Source organism: Belonocnema kinseyi, chromosome 7 (assembly GCF_010883055.1).
Source record: "Belonocnema kinseyi isolate 2016_QV_RU_SX_M_011 chromosome 7, B_treatae_v1, whole genome shotgun sequence".
Classification (NCBI taxonomy): Eukaryota; Metazoa; Arthropoda; class Insecta; order Hymenoptera; family Cynipidae; genus Belonocnema; species Belonocnema kinseyi.
The window spans coordinates 37,109,073-37,136,141 of NC_046663.1; the positions used below are offsets into that span (position 1 = coordinate 37,109,073).

Here is a 27,069-nt window from a genome sequence, read left to right on the forward strand (position 1 = left end):
TGTATTTTGTATTTGTATTTTTTGTTAAAAATTATTTTTTTTTTCGCTTTAAAATTCCTCATTTTAGCTAAAACTTAACCTATTCAAAATAAAATATTTAACGAATAATATATTTTGTTAAAAATTTTTCTTTTTCGTAGAAATTTAATGCTCACTAGTTGAAAATTCAACTGTTTTTCAGAAAATTTATATTTTTGTTTCAAAGTTTGTATTTTTTCACTAAAAATTGCACTCCTTTGTTAAAAATTAATTTTTTTGTGTGCAAAATTGAATATTTTTATAGTTGAAAACTCATCCTTTTTGCGTGAAAATTTTACTATTTTTTTCAAAATTCGCCCTTTCTGGTAAATATTACTCTTTTTAGTAAAAATTCGTCTTTTAGGTTTGACAATTAATTTTTTGTGGTAGAAATTTTAACTTTTTTGTGTAAATAGAAACTATTAAGTTTTGGTTGGTTATTCATTTTTCTGGGTTCAACATTCAACCATTGGTTAAAATATCAACTATTTTTCCTGAAAATTGAACTTTTCGATTTTTAGTTGAGAATGTCTTTTTTAATTAAAAAATTCAATTATTCGTTTGTAAATTCTTTTTTAAAAAAAAAACTTTTTGGTTAAGAATTCGTAATTTGTTTTAAATTAATATCTTTTGATAAGAATATAACCCCTTTCGTTAAAATATCAACTATAACATTTTTTTATTGAGAATTCATCTATCTGGTTTGGAAATTCAACTATTTTTTTAAAATTTAACTCCTTTCTTGAAAATTGGATTATTTTGTTGAAAATTCGTATTTTTAAAATGATAATTAATTTTTATTCCTTAGAAATTTAACTATTCAATTTTTGAATGAATATGTCATATTTTTATTAAAAATTTCCACTATTCATTTGAAAATTCGCCTTTTTGGTAAAAAGTTAATGTTCTTTGTTGAAAATTCGTAATTTTAGTCTGAAAAAATTTTATTATATATTTTATTATAGTCTGAAACAAAATTTTATCTTTAGGAGAAATGTTTAAAAGTCAACTGTTATCGAAAAAATTTGACTTTTCAGATTGAAAATTATACTATTGCATATAAAATTAAATTTTTTGTTTTAACTCATAATTTTTCTCTGTATTAAATCTCGGACCGAAATAATGAATAGATAATGAACAATGAATAATCAATGAGTGTAGAGGGTCACAAGTCTATTGTTTTATGAAGAGGTCAGATGAGATAGTAAAGAGAATTTATATGGTTCATAGATTGAAGATGCTCATTTTTTTATAGGCGAACATTATAAAAGTGTCCGAGAACTATAAGTTAGACTCTCGCTCAAGTTTCAAGCTTCGTTTGCATGAGTAAAAGGCAAAAGCCAATAGCCATACCAAGGGGTGTAATCATGAGCCATAACCCGATATCACTGCCTGTCGATCTGACACACGGATTAAATGAACGGCACGCGAATTTTGTGCCACTATCTTCAAGCTCTTCCTCCTTAATTTCTTATGCTCTTCTACATTCCTCTTTCCTTACTGTCTATCACTCATTCTTATATTTGAACCATAATTGCTTGTTATTTTAACTCAGTGACGTTTTGCTCATCTTCATGTCGATCATTTTCTTCCCAAGCAGACCAAAGTAATAAATTGGCATTTTTTGCATATCTTGTATCCACCCTTCAAAGAAATTGATGTGAAAAGTTCCTGAATACACACAACTGTCGGTTTAGTAACAGTTTCAGGGGTCGCCTTACACTGACCTTGTTACTAAATCAGGAGAATTTAAACGGAAGCAATCAGGGTGGCCTGAATCGTTTCCAATTAGAATGCGCAATATTGCACAATATACTCGACTTAGTACCCGCTCACAGTGCCAGCATAGCTATAAATTACTAAACCACGGGTTACTAAAACGCGGTTTACTAAAACGCGGTTCTGGTTTACTTTGAATTTGATAGAATTGTGGGCTTCGAATTCACGCCACTATTCAAACTTTTTGAAACTTTCTTTAACGAAGCAACTATTTTGCTACTCAACCTACATTCCTCCACTTCATCTCCCCTTAACACATCCTTTGGCCCCCTTTCCCTACTTCCTCATCTACTTCCGCCCTCTCCTCGATACCCAGCTACACTCGCTATCCTTTCTGTCCTTTCCCTAGCCCTAACTTTCTCTCACATACTCACCCTCAATTATCATCATTTCCCCTACTTCCTCTGACTTGGAATTACTTCTCCTACTTGTCCCACTTTATCTACTCCCTACCTATTCCCAAACTTCCTGTTTCCAATTTTCCCTCATTTCTCCCCACTTCATCTAGTTCCTCCCTGCCACATTTTCCCTCTTTACCCAATCATTTCCCCTTATTCCCTATACTTCTCCTTCCCTTAGTTCCTCTCGTTTCCTATTCCTACCTCCCCCGTTTCTAGACACTCACACAACCCTGCTATCCATCCCTCTCACTCTACTCTTCATACTTTCGTTTCCATTAAATTTCCATCCCCTCACTGCCTGTATCCTCTTTTTCCCTATTTCAACTTCCCTAATTTCTTCTCCCTTTCCATACTTCCCCTCAGTTCCTATCCCTTCATTTTCACTTACTCCACCATCCAATCCCCTCCTGTCACCCTAAGTTCCCTTAAATTCCTCTCTTCTCACGTCCTTTACTATCTTCCCCGTCCCCTCATTTTCCATACTTCCCCTTATTTACCCTACTGCCTCTCCTACCGCTCCTTTCCCCTACTTCCATTCCCACTATTTCTCCATCACTTCCCCTTCTTTGTCCTATTTCCCCTTACTCTCCCTCCCAGGAAAAAAGCACGATGGACGTACGGATAAACACCCTACCGAAACTATAAGGGTTTCTCAGAGTAGCTGTTTTAACCAAAGAAAAAAATTCTCGATTCTTTCCAGCTTCGCAGACATTTTTCACGGTCAATGAAATTCAAAAATTCCAACTCTAAAGTTAAAAACTTTTCATGTAAAGTAGTAAAAACTTAGCTGCAAATTATTTTGACCAATTTTAAGCTAGAAACATTAAACTCTGACTAAATACATTTTTTTAAATAAAATGAACACTTATTAAATTTGAAGTTAAATTATTTTTATTTTAAGTAACTAAAAAATCTTTAAAAAGCTTCAAAATTTAATTTCCAAATCTGGAAAAATGCACATTTCGTTTTAAATGTTTTTCATATTTTAAATTATTTTTGAAAATTTTCAGACCTTCAAAACGTCTTTTAAAATGATTTATCACTAATAATTTTCACGACAAACGTCGATTTTAAACGCTTCTAAATTGTAATTTTTTAAGCCTTTAAAACTGAACTTTCATATTATATGAATGAGAAATTCACGCTTCTAAATTAAATCGAAAATAGAAGATTTTAAAAGTAAATGACTTTCGAATTACGCACTGTGAACTGATATCAGAATTTAAAAAGATAAGAAATGAACTAATTATTAAAAAAACTGTTTAAATAATACTTACACAAATTTTTTTTCTAAAAATATATCAAATTTCCGACCAAGCAACAAATTCACTGACTTCTCCCGACATCTTAAAAAATTCTCAGCACGTCTGTCTTGACATCATTTCATTCAGAATTTAGATATCATCCCACCTATTTATGAGAAAAAAAATTTACTGAGATTTTATAAAATGATCAATCTAAAAATTTGAAAAATTTGAATTCTTAAAAATGGATGTTCACATATTAAGCGGTTGCAGTGTATTTCATTATTCTTTTTTTCATAAAAATGTATTTTTTGATTGATTATTATGGGAAACACCGTAAAACGAGGCTAACCGGGGCATATTGGGGAAATAGGCCACTCATAAATTTATATTTCATCATTTTATTCCTTCTTTGTGGATAAAAATACGAAAGATTTTCGATGGCTATCTACAAAGTAAGTTTTCAGACTTTATTTTAGAGGCTATTTGCTTCAGCATCGTGGATAAATTTTTATAAAAATAATATTTATTTAATGCTATAATTGTCTTTGTTTTGGTAAAGTCCAGTGAAAAATACTTTCTAAAATTCAATTGCAATTTTTTATATCAATGTCACCTATCCTATTGTAGATCATCTTATAAAAATTCTCTAAAATTTTAATCAAGGTAAGATACTTTGTTTTAGCAGGGGCGTTCTAATCCAAGGTTCCTAGCTTTCCGACATCGAGAAGATTCTATAGCTGTAGTGGTTCGTGTCTGTGCTAAGCTTCTAGAACGTTTTTGGAGAGTTCTGATGACGTCACAGAATAATGTTGGACATGAAATAAATAAAGCCATCAATTTTGAATTAATGTATTATCTATACGGGGGTAATAAATTATCTTTGTTTTTCTCATAACTATATGATGCAGTAGAAAACGCTAACACAAAGAAAAATATAACGTTGAAATTATTTACGTGAAATTCGTAATGAAGACAATAAATAATCTTAAAGCTGCTAGCGCAAATTCGGTTCTCACAATTTCGCGATATTCTTTGTTATCATCAAGACCATCCGAAAACGTTCTATAAGCTTAGCACCGAAACGAGCTACCATATTTATAGAATCTTCTAGATGTTGATAAGGCAGGAATCGTGGATTAGAAAAGGCTCTACTTTCACTCACAGCAGTATTTACGGTATAAGATAACATCAAAATGAATATTAAGAGCATTATTTTGTCCAAGTAAATTACGATAGCTACATTAACGCTGAGGAGAATACTACGCATTTAAATAAAATATTGCTCTTGCATCATTTTAAAAATAATTATTTGATTAATTAACCAAGAAAAAAATTGACCACAATAAAATCAAGAAATGATCCTGAATTCAAAATTATCCGTCGGATAGACGCCCTGTATACACGTTGGTGCCAAGATACGATGTGCTGATCGATGTCGTTACGTCTGTGTTTGACATAGACCCTCCGGGAAGGATACGAAGCGGGAAAGACTTTCTTTTCAGCTCTAGACGTTGGAGCAGAAAAAAGAAGAATTGTAAAAAAACACAGAAAGAATAAAGGGTGAAAAGGAGTAGCGAGAAACCGTCTTTGAAAGGAGAAGTAGAATCTTCTCTCGATCAGGAGATTTTGAAGTAGCTGCTCTCCTTTTAGCTCTTTTTATCCCTCCTTGTCTCGATTCTTGACGTTCATTCCAATACCACCGAGTTTCTCCATAGGGTGGTCAGGACTGCTAGGACATTGTTGACATTCCGCGTGAAATTCCCTTCGCGCTGTCGCATTAAAGTTTTCCGCCAGTAGAAATTGCCGGGTCAACGTCATTGCAAATAGAGAGGCAGGGGGAGGGAAAAAACCGTTGGAACGCCATGTTACGAGGACATTACACCTGAAGCGCTTCTCCGATGAGGTATATGAAGAAAATTCATTCGAAAGAATGTCTACTCAGCCTGTTATTAATATTCAAATTGTCCCAGAGATCAAATTGCTTCTCGATTAGTGGCATTCTGAACTCATTTAGTTTTCTGCCTAATTAATGGCTTCAAGCAGATTTCTGGCACTTTAAAAAGTTTCAAATATTGCAAAAGTAGATAAGTAAGGGGGTTTCTAATATAAGATTCCTGTTACTGACATCGAGGCAATTCCAAAGCTCAAGTGGTTCATGTTATTGCTCAGTTTCTAGAATATTCTAGAATATTCTCGAATATAACGAATTTTGTGTAAACAGCTTCAAGTTTATTTATTGAGATAATAAATCACCTTGAAGTGTTTCACGCCCAAAAATTGAAGGGCCGCATGAAATAACCGGTTATTTGATGCAGGCCCTTCAAAAAATACAGCAGCTCATGAAAAAAGTTGCAAAAATGACTCTTTTAACCTTCTCGATATAAATCTGTTCCGGATAATCTCGTTCTTCTCATTTGCGGTTGGACGACAAAGCCGATTGGCTTTTCGAGCTCATCGAGTGTTCTTTTACGATCGAGTGGGTTGTAACGGGCTATAATAATAATAGCTGTATCGTGAAATACGGAATTTTCGAGAGAGAGAAAGTAAACTAATAACGAGACTCAAACCTAATTAAAGATTCATTGTGTTGAAATTCTAGCAAATATTACCAATCATAGATGAAGAAATATTTCACGCTAAAATGAATGGTCTACCGGTACGGAATTTTAATGAGACCTCTTTTTCATCTCATTCATAACAATGTTTTTGTAAATATTTAAAAAATTTAAACTGGTGTTTTTATTTTAGAAGTAAACCGTACTCAATTAATGGAACCTAATAAGAAATTTCAACTGTGTTTCTTTGGAGGGAATTTCTTTTTAGAGTGAACTTTCATCTATTTCAAGGGCCGATACATGTAACGATTCGCATATGCCAAGTCTGCATGGGACCCCACCTCTGGTCTTAGTTGCAGGGTCATTATGTCAAGCAAAGTTCATTGGCTGCCTCTGCTTTGTATCAATGTGCATGCTGTAGACATGTGTTCGTCCTTGCACTTGCGCATACATGCGAACGAGGGCTCCCTACTCTTTGGGCCTCTTTTTGATTGGTCAATCCCTGACGCGGGCGTGATCGTACAGGGACAGTTGTGGGAGGTGAAGGAGCTTCGGCACTTGGAATATCTGCGCATGAGGGACTTGGAGTAAGTGAAACTTGGAAGAAAGGAAAGTTCACTGTAATTGAAAAGTTTACTATTCTATTTTTGGTTCAGAATTCATATTTTTTTTATTAAGATTCGTCTACTATTTAGTTGAAGATTGAACTTTTTTTTAATTCGTTGTTTCATTGGAAAATTAATGTTCGTACTGCAATTTTAACTTATACATTTTTGGCTGAAAATAATTCGTTTTTAGTTCGATATTTATTTACTTTTGTTCAAAATTCAACTGATTGGGTAAAAGTTGAAATAATTTGTTGTAAAGTCATTTTATTTTTTAAATATTTAATTATTTTGTTGAAAATTCTAATTTTGGCTGAAAATTGGTTGTTTTTAATTAAAAATTTAACTATAAAATCGATATTTTTAGTTAAAAGTTTATTTATTAATTTTTTCATTGTTAAGTAATATTTGTTGGTTGAAAATTCGTCTACTTGGAGAAAGTTGAACTAATCTGTTGAAAAGTGATTAAATTGTTATAAAATTTGAATATTTTGGTTGAAAATAATTATACTCTTTGGTTGAAAATTACCATTTAATTGAAACTATTCTATTTTTTAATAAGAAGATATGTTTCTTGGTTCAATTCAACTGTTTTCTTATTTTACATTTAAAAATATTTTTTGGTTAAAATATCAACTTTTACATTTTTTTTATTAAAAATCGAATTATTTTGTTGAAAATTTGTTTTTTTGTGGCTAAAAATTAAGTTTTTTTAAACTGTACATTGAGCTGTTCCATTTCTCATTGAAAACTTATCCTTTTTTAAGATTCAACTATTTGGTTCGGAATTTACCTCTTTTTTAAATTTAAACATTTAGTTCAAAATGCATCTCAAGTTTGAAATTTCAATTAATTATTTATAAATTTAACTTTTTTGTACAAAATTTTATTATTTTAATCTAGTAGCTTAAAAATTCAACTATTTTGTTGGAACTTTAATTGTGTTGCAGAAAATTAATCTTTTTTGTTTGAAATTTTTATTATTTTAGTAGGCAATTCAATTATATTTATGAATATTTTTCTTTTGCCAGGAAAATCTTTCTTGAAAATTTAACTCTTTTCTTGAAAATTTGTTCTTTCGGTTATAAAAACCATGACTTCTGTTAGAAATTTAATTTATTTGTTGTACAAAATACGCGTATTTGGTTAAAACGTAATCTGTTTGTGTTAAGTATTCAACTATTTCATCGGAAATTCATCATATTTTCATCATACTTTGTGAAACTATTTTGTCCAAAAGTAATCTTTTTTATTTAAAAATTTAACTTTTTTGTTCAAAATTCGCCTTTTTAGATATAAAAATTCTTCCCCTTGGATTGAAAATCCTACTGGTTTCTAAAAAATTTGTCTTTTAGGCTTGAAAATTGAACTACTTAGTTGAAAGTGCATCTTCTTTTGGTTGAAGTTTAATCGGTTTTTGTTTAAGAATTCGACCATTTTGTTGAAAATTTATCTTTGCAGATTTAAAATTTAACTATTTGGTTAGGAACACAACATTTCCATTAAAAATTCGTTCCTTTAATTTTCTTATTTAAAATTAAACTGCTTAGTTGAAAATTCTTATTTTTAGGTAAAAGTTCAACTATTTGGTTGGAAATTCAACTGTTAAGTCTAACATTAATTTTTCTGTTTGTTGAAAATTTCACTATTTGATTGAAAAATGATCTCTTTTGGCAGAAAATGTATCTATTATAGAAAATAATTATAATTTTTATTTTATTTGCCCTGTTTTGAGAACCAACATTATCGGCTGTCAATCTTTTGATAGATGAAGTATGTTGTTGATTAAAAACGAACAAAACTGTTTGGGTTCACTCAAATATTTTATTTCATCAACCACAATTTGTTTGATTTAACAAAATTTTTATGTAAATCCAAGATCACAGTCTTTTTGGACCAAGAAACATTTGTTTTTGACTGCAGCTGGAAAAATAGTAGCCGGTTTAAAAATAATTGTATGAGTAGCTGCCGGTTGTTTAGTAGGTGAAGGTTGATAGACTACGTTGGTATGTTGTTTCACGACAGTTCCTCGCATGATAAATATAAAATTATAAATTAACATTCACGGCCTAACTACATTTTGCTTTGCTGAAGAGAAAGAATGATCTGTCAGAAAACGAATCATCTTTGTAGTTACACCGACACTTTGGCAGAAACAAGTCTCTAATTTTCTCAAGAATTTGCCAATTATAACGGTTTCATAATGACCCTATTCTTCACTTCTAATTAAATACAAGAATCAAACGATCTTAACTACATTTACCTTCCATTTACCTTGCATTTGACTAAAAAAGACTTCACAGTTCCAAGTGCTAACTCTCAAAACAGTGAAAATAGGGTTATATTAAAAAAAAAGGGGAATTAATTCTTTACAATAAAATTATTCGGTACCATATTAAATTCAATATGAAACACTTTAGACTTCATGTCAAAATATATTGAATTTTTAACAAAGTAGTTGCATTTTCAACCAAAAAAGATTAGTTTTCTATCTAAAAAGGTGAATTTTGAACAAAACAGTTAAATTACAAAAAAAAAGATGACTTTTTAACAAATTAGATAAACTTTTAACTATACAGTTAAATTTTCAATGTGCAAATTAAATTTTCAAACAAATAGTTGAATATATACAAAACATGATTATCAACCAAATCAATTCTAAACAAACCAGTTGAATTTTTAACCACATAAGTGAATTTTGAAACAATAGAGACTAATTTTCTACCGCAAAAGTCGAATTTTCAACAAAATATCGAAATTAAAAAAAAACTTTTTAACAAAATAGTTGAACTCTAACTACATATTTGTATTTCCAATTAAATAGTACAAATCAAAACAAACAAAATTATTTAAAAAATAAATGCATTTACAATCAAATAGTTACACTTTTCAACGAAACGGGCGAATTTTTAAAAGAATAGTTGAATTTTCAACAACTAAAAAAATAATTTTCTATCCAAACAGACGCATTTTCAACGAAATAGCTCAATTTTTTATAGAAAGATAACATTCTAACATAATAGTTTAACTTTTAACTACATAGTGGAATTTTCAACGTACAAAGATGAATTCTCAACCAAATAGTTAAATTTAAAGAAAACAAAATTATCAAATCAAATCGATGCATTAACAATTTAAATAGGTACATTTGTAAACGAAAAGGACGAATTTTCAACAAAATAGTTGAATTTCTAACGGAATAGGTGAATTTTCAACCAAAAAATATTAATTTTCTATGAAAAAGACGAATTTTCATCAAAATAGCTCAACTTTGGAAAAAGTATAACTTTTTAGCCCGTTGACGCCGAAAATGCCCCTTTGGGTACACCACCTTTTCTGCAATAATAACTCATGGAATTCAAGGTATAAAAAATTGAGAGACACATAGCTTTGAAGCTTAAGATCTCTTCTTTCCGATGGCGGGCATGAAAATGTGATAAAATGTTGTTAATTATGAAAAAATATCGTTTAAGCAAAAAAAAAACAACTATTTTTTCTAATTTTTTAAAAATAAAATCGAGTTTTCCGAATGGTTCCCAGTGTGCAATCTACTTGGAACCTCAATAACTGGTGGAATAAATGCCTAAGCTTTCAGAATACATGGCTCCGAAATCAATTTTTTATCTTAGTGTTTTCAAAATTGGCTCGTTGATTACAAAATTTTTGCGAAGACTTTCATGAATTTTTTTCTCAAAAAGTGTAATCTTTTCGAGAAAGTTCAAGATGGGAAACACACTAAGATAAAAAATTGATCTCGGAACCAAGTATTCTGAAATCTTAGACATTTACCGGTTATTGAGGTTTCAAGTAAATTGCACACTGAGAACCATTCGGAAAACTCGATGTTTTTTAAAAAAATTTGGAAAAAGTCGTGTTTTTTCTTGTTTAAACAATATTTTTTCATAATTAACAACATTTTATCAGATTTTCATGCCCACGATCGAAAATAAGAGATCTTAAGCTTCAAAAATATGTGTTTCTCAATTTTTTGTACCTTGAATTGCATGAGTTATCATTGCAGAAAGAGTGGTGTACCCAAAGGGGCATTCTCGACGTTAACGAGTTAAAAGACAAGTTGAACTTTCAACTTGATGCTTGAATTTTCAACCTGCACAGATAAATTTCCAACCAAATAGTTAATTTAAACAAAAGAAAATTATCAACCAAATCAATGCATTCAGCCAAATAGTTGAATTTTTAAGCAAAAGAGAGTCGAATTTTTAGAAGATTTTTGAATTATCAACCAAGAAAGAGTCATTTTGACCCAAGAAATATCCATTTTCACTCATAAACTTTTCTACTGAAAATGAGAAATTTTCAATTCAAAAGGACAAATTTCTTATCCAAAAAGATGAATTTTTAACCAAATAGTTGAATCTTCAATAAAATAGTTTAATTTTTAAATAATAAATTTAATTTTGAACCTATATAATGATGAACTTTTTTCAAAATAATTAAATTTTTTACAAAACAGTTGAATTTATAGCCTAATAATATAATTTTTCACACAGACAGGTGTATTTGCAACCAATTGGTTTAACCATAAATTTAAAAAGTTAAATTCTGAACCAAATAGTTAACTTTTATAACAAAAATTATAAATTTTACAACCAAAAATGGAACAGTTAAATTTAACTTGCAAAAATGATTTTTAACCATAAAAAATAATTTTTAACAAAATACCTTAATTTTCAAAAATTAAGAGAAAAGTTTCAACAAAGAATTCTAAAAAAAATAAATGAACTTTCTACTAAATAATTCAATTTTTAACTAAAAATGAGGAATTTTCAACAACCAAAAAGAGTTTTCACTAAAATAGTTTCATTTTTAACCAATAAAATGAATTTTTACGAAAATAGTGAAATTTTTAACTATAAACTATGCATTTTGAATAAAATATTTGAATTTTTAAGTAAAAAATATGAATTAAAAAAAAACAAATCTTCAATTAAATAGTTGAATCTTCAACCACATGGTTGCATTTTATAACAATAAAGATTAAACTTTAACCAAAAACCCATTTTCAGCCATACAGTTGAAACTTTAAGCAAAAGATACGATTTTTTTTAAAGATAGTTATATTTTCTTCCAAGAACGATAAATTTTCTACTGAATGAATGAAGAATCAATTTTCTTTTCTACTAAAAAAAAAATTTTAACTCAAAAGCACAAATTGTGTATTGAAAACAACAATTTATTAACAAAACAGTTGAATTTTTAATCAAAACAGATTCAATTTATACCAAAGAGGGATGAATTTTTGAAGCAAAAAAGAATTTTTCAACCCAAAAATAAGAGTTTTTAACTAAATATTAGTTTGCAATTAAATAGTTTAATTTTCAACCAGAAAAAAATTATTTTACATAGTAGTTTTGTTTTCATCGCAGTAGCTTAACTTTCTATAAAAAAATGTGATCTTTTAACAGTTTTAACAAAATAGTTAAATTTTCAAGTCAAACAAACAATTGTTTACTAAAAAAATTACATTTTCAAACAAATAATAATATTTTTAATTAAGATTGTAGTCGTAAGAAGAAAGCAACTGCGAAAAAAAGAAATACAAAGCAAATAAATTACTGACAAGTATATTTATTAAATCAGGGTGGACGTCAGGCTTGATTTTTAAAATTTCCTCATTTTTCCCTTATTATAATTTATTGAAAACTAGAATCATAATTGTGTAAAATATTTTTTCATAAATGGTATAAATAAATTTCAAATTTATTATTCCTTGACAGTTACTTAAAGAGCCCATTATAGAAACTTCAGAACTTTAAAAATTTTTTTTTTTTTCTATATCCCCGATTCTTCCTCGAATTTCACGTTTTCCCTGACCTACGGCCACTTTGCTCTCGCGAAGACTTGGACTCTTTAAAAAAAAACTTGATTAGAAGTATTGTTTATGCGAATTGGCTTATGACTTTGTTTGATCCGAAGAAGGCTCAGCCTCCTGACCCCTCATTCCATACGTCTAGACACTCACTCCACTTTGACGCAATAAATTGCTAATGCGAAAGGGAGGAACGAACTTATGGTGGAGACAGAAAGAAGAAAGCGAAAAACATTGGGGAAAGAGTTTTGTTTGAAATCGTCCTTTATTCCAAGTTATTCCCCCGCATCAGTATCATGGAAATTGGAAATTATTCTTCGCATCTGGGGGCATCAAACTTATAACTTTTAGTTAAATTAAGAATTCTCCCGTCAAACTTTCTAAGAAGACCTCTTGAAAATAAATAAAGTAAGGGAAGTAAATGACCAGGATCGTGGATCGTTTGATTTGAAGTTCTTCTCTTTTTCGGCAATTTCGATTCACTTTGAGTATTCGCAATCGTGCTCAATTGCAAGAAACCAAGATCTGCCTCGCTCATTATATGGGTGACGTCTAGAGTGACGAGATCTATTTTTCAATGGATACGATCATTACTGTCGTCCTGATGAAGAAACTATACAAGTGCATTTAGAGCGAACCGCGATATTCAATGAAACTCGTTTAAATATGTTCCTTTAGTAGGTTGGAAAGAAGGTTTCTGTGTCAAGCTTGCTACCTTATCGACTTTGAGACCGTTCTACAGCTCAACTGGTTCGTGTCCGTGCTAAGTTTCTAGAATGTTCTGGATTACGTCATACAATGATATTGTGCATCTGTGAAAGTCGAATTAACGTAAACAACTTCAAGTTTATGTATTATCTCACTTAATCGTTTTACGTAAACACTTTCAACGTTTTTATTACTAACACCAACATGGGTTTTTTGTTGGAAAGTGGAGGGTCATTTCCGAAGTAATTTCTTACGTAGAATACGAATCCGAGTCAGAATTGGCCCATCACGTCAGGATTATAAGATATTTGAGGTTATTTACCCAAAAAATGGCGTTTTGACTAGTTTTGAGGTTATTTACAGAAGACACTAAATTTTTTGGGATTTTTTCTTGAGTTGTATCATATAGTACTTTCTCTTTAATTTGAGAGTCGCAGAGTTCAATTAGCATTTTTCTTTACCAAGTTATGCCAATTTGAAATTACGAGATATGTCCCGTTATGTCTTGAGCATTTGCTTTAAGGATGTACACTACGTACAATCAATGTCAAAAGTTGCCTGTCTTTAAAATAATTTATAAAAATAAAATTGTAGAAATAGAATTGTAGAGAATCCTCCAAAGAATAAAATGAGGCCTTGATTATTAGCATTAAATAAAAATTGTAACTATTCCCTAAAGAGAAAGCAAAAACTAAAGATTTAAATAACTACTGTTAAATAAACCATTTTAACCTTATAATTTTTTTCTGATTTTTTTCTTAGAAGCCTCCATCAAGATTTACAGAAATTGACAATAGATCCTTTTTTGTCAACTTTATAAATCATTTTAAAGATAGTCAACTTTTGAGATTGATTGTACGTAGTGTACATCCTTAAATACTTTGAGGCAGACATTTTCTACTGGGTGTTTTCTCTTGAAAATTTGTACTTGGAGATGATCGGTGTTGTTGAAATCCCAAAAAATTTGGTTCTTATGTACATAACCTCAAAAGTAGCCAAAAACGCCAATTTTTGGGTACACAAACTCAAAAATCTTAATATCCTGACGCGTCAAAGTCTTCCAATGTTATGTTTTGATTTGTATTGTTTTGCTCATAATTATTTGATGCAGAAGAAATTACAAGAACTAATCAGATTACAACTTTGAATGTGTTTACGTGGAATTCATGATTTAAATAATAAATAACCTTGAATTTGTTTACCCAAACTCGTCTCTCACAATTGCGCAATATCATTGTGTGACGCCACCCAGAATATTCTAGAAACGTAGTAGATGCGATACTGAGTCAGGAATAGTCCTCCAAGAACGAAAACGAATTTTGAACAAAGTACTTAAACTTTTAACAACAAAATGTGATAGTTGACATATAAAAAATAATTATAAATCAAAATCAGTTGAATTGAACCAAAAAATATGAATTTTCATCCAGAATATTCTAGAAACTTAGCATTAAACATAGTAGGTGTGCTTCTAAATTAGGAATAAACCTCAAAGAAAAAAAAACGAACTTTAAACCAAGTAGTTAAGTTTTAAACAAAAAATTGATTAGTTGACATTAAAAAATAATAATAAATCAAAATCAGTTGAATTCAATCAAAAAATATGATTTTTCTTCCAGAATATTACAAAATATTCTAGAAACTTAGCCCTAAACTTAGTAGATGCGCCACTGAGCCGGGAATAAGCCTCCAAGAACAAAAAACAATTTTGTAATTTGAAGTAATTTTCAAGTAATTTGATTTTTAACAATAAAATTCATTAGTTTATATTTTTAAAAATTAATGATACATCAAAATCAGTGTAATTGAACAAAAAAATATGAATTTTCTTCCTGAATATACCAGGATATTCTAGAAACTTAGCACTAAACTTAGTAGATGCGCTTCAAATTTTGAACAAATTTTGAAAAGAGTAGTTGAATTAAAAAAAAATGTAATATTAGAAATGAATAAATCAAAATCAGTTAAATTAAACCAAAAAATATGGGTTTTCTTCCACAATATACCAGAATATTCTGGAAACTTAACACCAAACTTAGTAGATGCGCTGCTGAGTCAACAGTAAGCCTCCCAGAACAAAAATGAATTTTGAACCAAGTAGTTAAATTTTCAACAAAGAAATACATTCGTTGGCTAAAAAAATAATAAATCAAAATCAGTTGAAATGAACCAAAAAGTATGAATTTTCTTCTAGAATATTCCATAATATTCCAGAAACATAGAAATTAACTAAGCAGATGCGCTGCTGAGTCAGGAGTAAGCCTTCAAGAAATACAAAATGTATCATTTATACAGAAGTAATCAATTTGATAATTCAAATATGTGTACAACTACAAAATAAAATTAATTGATGACTTTTTAAAACCATTTGATTTTCTTCAGACGTGAAGACAAATTGTAACGCTAAATAATATTCATTAAAGGAACAGATTTTTAATATGCAAATTTTACAGATTCTACTAAATGGAACTCGAAATGTGCTGACGTATTATACAATGTTTAGATGGCTTTAAATCTGATTTCTTAGTTGAAAAATTCGAATTCTAAAGAAAAAATTCTATTTAAGAAATTTATCTTAACTGAATGAATATCGCTACATAATAATGATAATAAAAAATTTGATATGCTACATTTTTTGCATGTTACAATTTACATGTAATTTATAATATTGATAAACATAGTTAGATTTGACTTCTTATGAAGATTCAAATGATATAAAAAAAACAAAGTTAAGAAAAAGGCAGTTGTACATGGTCTTCATATGGAGGGCAAGAAATGTTACATAGATTTGTATTCATATTTCTTTTCTTGTAGTTGTTTTCCCCTGACGTATACATTTTTAGTTAATAATTTTAATAATTGTTCGAAAATTAACTAAAAATTTAAACATTTCATTTTTGCTGAAGATTCATTTTATTTGGTTGAAAATAAATGATTTTTTTCTTACCGGGAATTCAAATATTCGGTTCTAAGGTAAAAATTTATGTTTTAAGTAAAACTAAAAATAAAACATAAATTTTCATCCTAAAACAGAATAGTTGAATTCTCAGTAAGAAAAAAAATTCAGTTTCAACCAAATAAAATAAACCTTCAACAAAAATGAAATATTTCAAATTTTAGTTAATTTTCGACTAAATATTAAAAATCTTAACTAAAAATGTATTCTTCAGGGGAAAATAACTACAAAAGAAAGAAATATAAATATAAATACAAACCTGTGCAAGATTCTTTGCCGTCCATATGAAGACCCTGTACAATTGCATTTTTATCAAAAATGAGTTTTTTTAATATAATTTGAATCTTTATAAGAAGCCAAATTTAGCATATGAACTTTTTAAATTATTATTTTATAACGATATTTATTTAGTTGAGATTTTTTTAGATTAAAACAGTGAAAACTTAAATGTAAAAAATCCGTCTTTTTGATAGAAAAGTAATTTTAGTAGTATAACCGTGTTTCACGATTATTAGGACTGTTACGATTACTGGGACATCTACCTTACCACTAATTTGTGATGTGTGTGTGTGTGTGGACTTACTATTTTTGATAGTAAACAATTTTGTTATGTAAGATTTTCCATTAACCCTCCGTCTTATCTACATTTTTAATGACCCCTTATCAAATTATATATGAATGTTGCCACTAAAAGTATTTTACGCTATGAATGAGTGGGTCACGTGACAAGATTCCTTCCTTACCGGCACATTTTTTTATTTCCTAACTTATTCAGTTGTTTTCCCATGAAATGCTACATCGAGTTGAAAATTTGGGATAATAAAAGAAGCACTAAGAATGGTGGCTTAGGTCCTGAAATTTTATAATCATGAAAAAAGTTTTTTTTGTAAATAATTCTTTTTTTCATCATTATTCAAATTTAGGACCACGCGCACCTTCCTTGGTACTTCTTGTTTATAAGCCCAAATTTTCAACTCGATCTGGCGCTTTTTGTGCAAATAAGTTAGAAAATAAAAAAAGTGTCGTTAAAGTAGGAATCTGGTCACGTGACCCACTCTTCACATATCATTAAGATTCATTTAGAAAGAACCTTTTTTTGCATTAACATTATTGATCTCCTACGTGTAAGGTTGTTTTTATATCTGAAAGAGAAATTTAGAACCTTTAGGGAAAATGTGGTGGGGGAAAATGTGGCCAGTGAGATGTCAGAAAAAATTCAAAGAAAAGTCAGAGAATTTTGAAAATAGGATTTGGTACGAGTAACACTAATGAGGTTTTTAAAATGTGCCTTTTACAGCTGGCCCTTGGCTCGACCAGTGATTTATTGATATTGGTATGTAGCATTCGTTCCTTAGCTCCTTGCTTTCAAACTTTTAACGATGATTTTTCTCCTTTTGCGGTTTCTTTGAGGCATTAGGGCAATGAAAATGGAAGTTCAAGGTTTAAGGTTACTGATGCACGTAACGTAAATACGCCTCTCAGCTCTCTTGTAAAAGGATCCTATTCCTTTTACGGATTTAATTATAAATTAATTTTATTGAATCGTGGAAATCCTCCCACTAATAACTTTTTGGATTTACTTCAATTGGAGAAAATTTAGTGCCAACTTGGTCGGTTGTAATTTTTTTAGGCATATTTTAAAATATCTTAGTGTCTCGAAATTTTTCATACGGTTTTTAAATATTCTTAGCTTGACTAGAATATTCTTCAATGGTATAGAATGTACAATTCAGGTAAATTTTGGACTTCTTTAGAATATTTTGAAATTTTTCAGAATGTTTCAGAATTTCCTTCATTATTCCGGACTTTCCTAGAATTATTTTGAATTTTTAAAAATGTTATTGGCATAAATCCGTCGAAAATTTTGAAAAATATAAGAATGAAAAAATGGCAGCGATTTGTTTGAAAATATAAAAATTTGATTTTCACAAAAACCTACAGTAAAGGGGGGGGGGGGGGTTGACAACAAATTATGACGGAATCTGGATCACCGGTGTTTTGTCCGCGCTAAGCTTCTAGAACGTTCTCGAAAGGTCCTGATGACGCAACAGAATAATATTCCGCAGTTGAGGGAGCCAAATTTTCGTAAACAGTTTCAAGGTTATTTATTACCTCGATTAAGCTTGAAAATCCTTGAAGCTGTTTACGCAAATTTAGTTCTCACAATTACGCAATATGATTCCGTTATGTCGTCAAAACTCTCCAAGAATGTTCTAGAAGCTTGGACGCCTTACTAATAAGTAAACACTTTTTGAACATAGTTTTAAAAAATTGAGTTTTTCTAAAAACAAATCTTCCTCCTATGTATTCAAAATTCGAAGAAATAATTAAAGAACATTTTCTAGAAAAGCTCACCTCTTTCATTTTTTGAAAGTTCCTGCAGTTTTGGCAGGTTTTTCCGTAAACGAGTAATGTATGGCAAAAGAGTAAGAAGTGTTTTTTGTGAAGGCTAGTGGCCACAAAAATTTGTCAGCCCAAATAAAAGTCACATGACATTTTCCTTATAAAATAACAAACCAAACAATAAATTGGCAAAAAATATTAGTTTGGATTTGTATAAAAATGCGTATACTCGTAATTTTGTGATAATTTTTTCTTGAATTTGCAAAATATGTGTCGTCTAATTTTCATTCAAAAGCGTGCCTGATTAACAATGGATTCTGTAAAGAATATTTTGAAAGTTCTCAGAATATTCCGGAGAATTCTAGATTATTATTAAATTTTGTGATATTCTTAAAAATTCTGAGCTTCCCCAACATATTCCTAATATTTTGGAACATTTCGGAATTTTCTATAATATTCTGGAATTTTATATATTGTACTATAGTTATAGAATATTTGCAAATTTCCTCTACGATCTTGCGTTTTTTAAACATTTCTAGATTGTTATTGTAATTTTTAGACTATTTTAAAATTTGAAAATGTTTTAAATGTTTCTGAAGGTTTCTAAAATTTAATAGAACATTCTGGTATTTTTAAGAATATTCTGTTTTGCTTTTTTATGGTTTACAATCTTCTCGAATGTTATTTAATATGCTGGATAATTGCAGAAAGTTTTGTAATATTCTAGATTATTCCACGAATTCTTAGAATATTTCAAAAATTCTTAAAATTCGAGGAAATATTCTGATATTTAAACTTTAAAATTAATTAAACTGATAAAATGAAATAAATTTTGAGAACCTATCAAAAGAGGACAAAAATGAAAACTTGGCAAGACTTTTTCTTAATTTTGAAATAAAATAATGCTATATTATTGTAGGTTAAAAGATGAATTTTCGTCAAAATAATTGAAAGTTCAACCAAATAATTGTATTTACTTTCAGAACAATTGAATTTTTAACTTAAAAACACGATTTTTTAATATGTTTCTAAAATCTAAACCAAATTATTGAATCTTCAAGCCAAAAAGTCACATTTTTTATAAAAAAATTCGAATTATTGACTCGAGAATATATATTTTCTAGATCAACGAAACATTCGATTTTTCTTCAAAATTATTGAGTCTTAAGCAAAAAAGACGAATTTTCTACAAAAAAGTTAATTTTCAAGCAAATAAAAAAATGTATTTCCAACTAGTTAGTTTAAATTTTAACCAAAGAGATGAATCTTCGACCTAGAAAGTTTTTTCAATTAGTGATCCTTTTCTTCAAATTTGTTTTTAAAAAAAGGGATTAATTTTTTTGTGTATTTGAACAAATCTGGACGATATGCATGAAAATTCGAAAAAAAATGTCGACCTCATTAATATACATACAATATTTTATTATTATTATTATTATTTTATTATGGAGATGTTCTAAAAAATATTGCACTAAAAATATTATATCGAATATTTCTTCTACAGTGAAAATATAATTAGTTAAAAGTTAGTTAGTTCAAACATAGTTCCTATATTTAAAACAACCAATAAAATATTTTCGATGTATTAATTATTTTTATTCGATGAACGAAAAGTTTTCAAGTATTTTCTAACTAATTTTGAATTGATTAAACAATTATTATTTGTCAATTTACATTTAATTAATTTAAAGAATAAATAATATTTCTTCTTTAAGAAGCTCGCTAATTATTTAAATAATTTTCATTTTTTCATGCATTTTTGTCTTTTATTCGTAAACATTATTATTTCTCGAAACTAATTAGACAATTAACGAATTTAGAAAGTAATTTATTTTTTTAACGATATTTGGCAATTATTTAAACAGTTTTCATTTCTTTCAGCAGTTATTTGATTAATGAATGCTAAGAGTGATATTTTATGTAAAAGACAGTTTACAATAATTATTTAAACAATTAATTTTTTTTTAATTATTAAAGAATATTAAATTCTGTGTAGAAAAAATTTTGTATCGGAAAAATATAACCGTATCAAAGTTTGTTTAGGAAATATTCGGTGTAAAATAAATTAGTGTACGAACGGGTGTTAACCCTAAGTTTGGGCGATGTCTGGTGTATGCATAATATTTGAAGGGAAGGCTGCCGCAACTCGAGCCTTCTACTTTGAGTCGGGCCTCCGAGGTTCAGTTTCACTCATTATAAACCCCGCGCTCCGAGCAAACTTTGTATCGAGGGCGGCACTGTATTCTTTCCTTTTTTTATTCATCCTGTATGTTTTTATCGAGTGTGTTAATAAGCTTCGTTCTCATTATTTTTTTAAAACGTCGATTGCGTATTTTTACAGGGTGTTGACTTTTAATTAATCAAATTTAATAACGATTTTCAAGTCCAGGTCTCGTATGGGCTTCGGACTCATCACACTATTGACACTATTTGACACTTTTTTCAGCGATTACACTATTTTGTTACTATTTCGAGAAAAAATTCCAATAACTAAGTTTTTTTAATTGTTGTTTTTGGATCATTTTGGAAAACTGATTTTTTTCGTGAATTTATTACTGTTTTTATTGATGAAAAAAGTAGTTTAATTTTCAAACAAGTAGTTTAGTTTTCAAAAAAGATGAATTCTGAACAGAAAATCTGATCGTAGATATTTTAAATAAGAAAAGATTCTTATCTTATATCAAAATAGTTGAATTTGACAAAATGTATAAATTTTATACCAAATAGTTTAATCCGTAGACGAAACAGATTAATTTTCAACCAGACAGTTGCGTTTTAACCAAAAAGATGGAATTTTTTACAAAACAGTTTAATTTTTAACATAAAATTTGAATTTTTAAAACGGAAGATCAATTTTCTACAAAAAGACGAATTCTCAACAAAATACATGAGTTTTTAACCAAACAGTTGAATTTTCAACATAATAGGTAAATTTAAGGCTAAAAAATTATTTTACAAAAAAAACGTTATAACTGAAATTGTAAATCTTCAACCAAAAAAATAAACTATTCAGAATTTAGTTAAACTTTCAATCAAAGAATTGAAGTTTGCACTAAAAAATATGAATTTCCATAGAAAAATTGAATGATTGATATTTTTACAATCGAAATGTTATTTTAAAATAAAAAACATTTCGATTCAATCAACGAAAATAAATTTGAAACAAAATATTTGAATCCTAAACTAAAACCGAATAATTTTTAACCAAATTATTAAATTCTAAATTTAAAAAATTGATATTCCACGAAAAAAGATGATTTTCCAACAAAATAGTTGAATCCCCAATCAAAACAGATTAATTATGATCCAGGACGTTGAATTTTCAACCAAAAGTATAAATTTGAACCAAATAGTTAAATTGTTTTATTCAAGGAGATTGATTTTCTATCGGAAAATTCGAATTTTCAACAAAATACATATATTTTTAACCAATTAGTTGAATTTTCTACCAAGAGGATAATTTTTTTCAGCAAAAAGACCAATTTTTAACAAAATACATACATTTTGAACTAACCAGTTTAGACATTGGATATGTTGCTTGTGCAAATTATATTTGATTAATTTTTAGTCCAATATTAAATGTTTGATTAAGCGTTAATCATTTTTGGTTTAAAATGTTCTCATTTCGTTCAAAATTTGATTATTTTGATGAACATTAGAAAATATCAAATATTTGGTTAAAAAATCGATGTTTTTGATTGAAAATTAATTCTCTATTAAAAGTCTTATTAAAAATTCACCTGTTTAGGTTCTAATTTCAATAATTTAGTTTAAAATAAACTCTTTTATTAGGAATTGTATTGCTTTTTTGAAAATTCGTTTTTTTTATGGAAAAGTCAAATATTTTCTAGAAAATTAATTTTCTTTGTGAAAAATCAAGTCTTTTAATGAAAATTTTGCATCTTTATGTGGGGTAAACAATTCTTTTTTTCTTTACTTTAAAAATTCAACTATTTATTTACAATTTTATCTAATTTGTTGAAAAATCTTTTTTTTTTGTAGAAACTTCCATCTTTCTTGGGCTACAAATTTAACTGTTTCATTAAAAATTAATCTCCTTTGGTTAAGAATGCAACTATATTGTTTGAAAAGGCATATTTTTTAGTTTCATTGAAAGTTAATCTTTTTCGATTGATGATTCAATTTTTCAGTGGTTAAAATTCAATTTTTTTAACTGAAAATTTAACTATTCTAATTACAGATTCATCATTTTGTTAAAAATTCCTATTTTGGCATTGAAAATTCCACTGAAGTCTTTTTTGGTTGAAAATTCAAGTATTGTTTTTTATGTTTGATTTCAAAATTCATCTTGTTTTGTAGACATTTCATATTTTTCATAAAAATTTTCAGTCTTTAGTTGAAAATAAACCTATTGTGATTAAGAAAATATTTTTCAGAAATCCGTCTTTTTTGTTCATTTCAAATGTTTTTTTCTTTAAAAAACTTTTAACAAGTTTAAAAAAGTTTAAAAAATGGGAAAAATTCAGAGAACTCTTAGAAGAACTCTTGGAAATCTCTCAGCAATCTAGCATTCGTGAGAACAAAGATAAGGTGATATTGAGCTTTCGGCATAGCCGACTTAATCCGAAAGCCGCCGAGTTTAACCGAGTCCATAGAATCCCACGTGAGTTTTGAATGCGAGCATCGTCGGAAATCTCGGAACTCCCAGCAGTTTTAACTAAATTTTGGAAATCTTTATAAGCATTTAATGGAGCTTAAAAATTCAACTACTTGGTAGGAAGTAGAGCTACTTCCTTAATTCATTATAAACTGTGAGTTTTTACAACCCCCCCCCCCCCCCCCCCCCCCCCCCCCCCCCCCTCTTCAGAGTTGTCTGATGTTATTTTGGGATGACCACTAAATAAATTCAAATCATGGCATGCATGTCGTTGAACCGAGAAATTATCATTCGGAACATGCTATTAGAGTAATTATAAGCAGAATTTAGAGGCCACTGGTAAGGGCCGATTGCAGTTTAATTAATGGCTATAATAAAGATTCAGTGTGTTGTGTTAATTGGAGCCTGAAGGTAAATTATGCTCGAGTATTACGTATCGCCATAAACGCACGTGCGCTCTTACAATTTCTCACAGAGGTTTATAACAGTATTAAACAATTGAACTGTTTATAGTTTTACAATCCTCTAGAATGCAATTGAAGAATTACATTTTTTAATTTTATCCATGGTTCACAATGACAAGCAGGATAAGAATCATTTATATGAATAATGTAAATCAGATTTAAAAAATCAGTAAAAGCAGGGGCAACGCGCCTGCGAAAAAGGGCTTCGTAGCCCATTAGGACGTATATTAAGTCGCTTAAACCCTTCCTCCCATATTTCCCCTTCCCTACTACCCTTAATTCCTCTACTTTTTCTTCCCTCATCTTACCTTTCGCCCCCTTCCCCATCTTCTTCATCCTCTACTTCCTCCTTTCCTCCCTTCCTCAGATAACACTTCTATTCCCCTATTTTTCTTCCCCAGCCCTAGCTTTCCCTCCCCTACTCACTCTCATTTCTTATCATTTCCGCTACTTTTCTTCACTTACTCTCCCATTTACAATTTGCGCTTTCTAATTTCCCCTCCTTCTCCTTCCCACATTACCCTCACTTCCCCTAGTCCCCCTTCTCTCCCCCGATCACTTCTTAATTACCCCTAATTTGTCGTACTGCACCTACTTTTTCTTTCCTGATTTCTTTTTATTTTCCGTACAGCCTCCCCTTATTCTCCCTACATCCTCTCATTCTCCCTACACCATCTCCTCATTCTTCCTCCCCTGATTCCCCGTCATTTCCCTGTTTTCCCTTCTCTCGCTCCCCCTGATTTCCCTCTCCTCTTTTCCGTTCACTTTAATTTTCCGCATTTTCCCTCCTTCCTCTTACATTCCCTCTCCTAATTTCCTCTCATTTTCCCTTCTTATATTAACCAAAACTATAAGGGCTTCTGTCTGGGTTTACGGAACCCTAAACACTAATAAGCAAAATAGTCCTTTGTATTTCCAATGTGACTAATAATTTAAAAAATGTGTTTAATTATCCTATTAAAAAAAAACGGTGTTACCAAATATCTCAAAAATATCGAAAAACCTGATTGGTTGCATAACTGCGTACATGTGACTCTTAGTGGCTGATATTGCGAAATAATTCTCTTCTGGATATTTTGCTACCATAATATAATTTATATAAATTGTTAGTATCGGTAACAAAAAAATTACCTATAGAGACAATATTTTTTTGAACATTCTTTATGATTTCAGTTTTATTTTGAAAGAATAATTTGATGTTTTTAAGATTTCAAAATATGTCAAAAACGAATCTAGAATATATTAAGACTATTTTTTTTATTTTGATGGAATTCCAAATCTTGACCAAATTTTTTAAAATGTTGAAGAAATGTCGATTTTTTAGAATTTCGAAAAAAACTCAAAAGCTTTTTAAGAATTTTGAAAAGTTACAAGAGAATAATAAAGTTTTTTTTAAGAATCACCGGAAAATTTCAAAAGATTTTTTATTTTGAAAAATGTATTCTAAGACAAAATTTAAAAAACACTATAAAAATTTCCTAGAATTTCGAAAAACATTGTAGAAGATTTTAAAGCCAAATAATGTAATTTTCAAAGTTTGTAAAGATTAAAATTTTTTCAAATGTAGGTTTTTGATATTGAAAAAAAAATAAACTTTTTATTTTCAATGTTTCAAGATAATAAATATTTTTCCTTTAGATTCCTAGGAAAATTTGAAATGATATTTTATTTTGAAACATTGATTTCAATAAATAGTTTAAAAGATTTCAAAAATTTCAAAAATTTTCGGACAAAAATCTCGAACATTTTAAAGCAATTTTTATTATTATTTAAAAGTACGAGGAAAACATCGGATAATTAAAAAAAATATTTAGAAGGTTTATACGTTTTGAAGAGATTGAAAAATTTTTATTTCAAGATTTCAGTTTAAAAAAACGAAGCTTCTGAATAATTTCGATAGCTTTCAAGAGAATGGAAAAATTTGTAAAGGTTTCAAGAGCATGCAAAGTTTTTTGTTGGATTCCTAGAAAATTTTGTTTTCCTTTGAAAAAATAATTTTAAGAGATTTTTTGAATAGATATCAACAATTTTCATATAAGAATCTGCAAGATTCAATGCAATTTTTTTAATTTTTCAAAAATGTTAGGATAAAATCGAATAATTTGTGAAATATTTAGAAGGTTTAGGTGTCAGGTTATGTTAACATTTTTCACTGAAACTGGTTACTTTAAACAATGTTTTATTGTATTATTGTGTTTCTTATCTGAAATTTCTATTTTTAATCAAAATCTTTATAATTTATAGAATTTTTCCAACACTCAAATAATAATAATAGGGCATTTTTTAATGGAAACAAGTTAATTCAAACAAGAATGATTCAATTTTAAAATGAAGCCTACAACTTGGAAAAACTTTTGGTTGTCTACATGATTTTTGCTGTAAATTAATATTTTTAAATAAAAATTACTGGGTATAATTGTGTGTATATTGTTAAAAAATGTTAATATTAATTCTGATGTTCAGATAGCAAATATCATCATATATGAATAATATTTTCCTTACTTTTCTTTACTATTATTTTAGATAAAATATACTATGAAATATAAAATTTTTGCATTAATATTAATTTTATATTTGAACAAAAAATTTATTTAAAAAATATTGCGCGCATGCTTGTTATTGAATTATTGCAAAAATTAATTACTTATCACATTATGCACAAAAGGAATTGACTCTACATTTGAATACACATTTTTAATTTTAATTAGCGCAGTTTATCATAGTTTAATTCAGAGAAAACATTTCCCCTTAAGGTGAAGTAAATTGTTTTCAAATTAATGAACCAGAACCTTTTGTTGAAACTAATGACAGATCGCTATTGTTAAAAAATACACCCCTTTCCCTGATTACCTTCCCAAGCCCTCACTAGCTCTCCTCTCACCTCTTCCCACTACCCACCCTCACTTGCAATAATTTACTATACTTTGCCTCCTAATTTTCCTTAACTTCTCCTCCCATGATTGGTCATTACTTCCCATACTTTCCCTCCACTCCCTTTTCCCTCCCTTTTCTACTTCCCACCCACACTTCCCCAACTCCTTACCATCCGCACTACCCTACTACCCCTTCCATTAAATTCCTTTTCCCTCTCTACCCTTCTTCTTTTCCCCTCGTTACTTCTACTTTCCCTCCCTTAGAGTCCCCTAAATTTGTATGCTTTACCTCCGTTTCCCTCCTCTCATTCATACTCATTCCCCCATCCATACATTCCTCTCCCGTAATTTTCCATACTCTAATTTCCCTTTAATTTCCCTTTCTTGAATTCCCAAATCGTCCCTTATTCCTGTCTTCTGACTTTCTATACCCCCTTCCCTCACCCTAATTTACCTCTCTGTACTTTTCTTGCTACTTTCATTCCCCTTATTTCCGTATCACTTTCTATTCTTTCTTCTATTTACCTTCCTTATTCTAGCTTTAATTGTGGGTCCGGATGCAATAAGGGTACATAAAATTTTTTCGTGCGAAAACGAAGTCCCCTGGAGGCTTTAGAAAAAATTTTCGAATTTTAATTTTAAAAAGATATATATGGATGTAAAATTTGATTG

The 27,069-nt window shown here is 29.2% G+C and overlaps 1 protein-coding gene across 5 annotated transcripts in view; it reads left to right on the forward strand.

Moving 5' to 3' along the window:
* LOC117175914 (growth factor receptor-bound protein 14-like) overlaps positions 1-27,069 on the forward strand; it is a 1,501,030-nt gene that overhangs the window by 441,586 nt on the left and 1,032,375 nt on the right. The gene's annotated exons all lie outside the window — the stretch shown is intronic.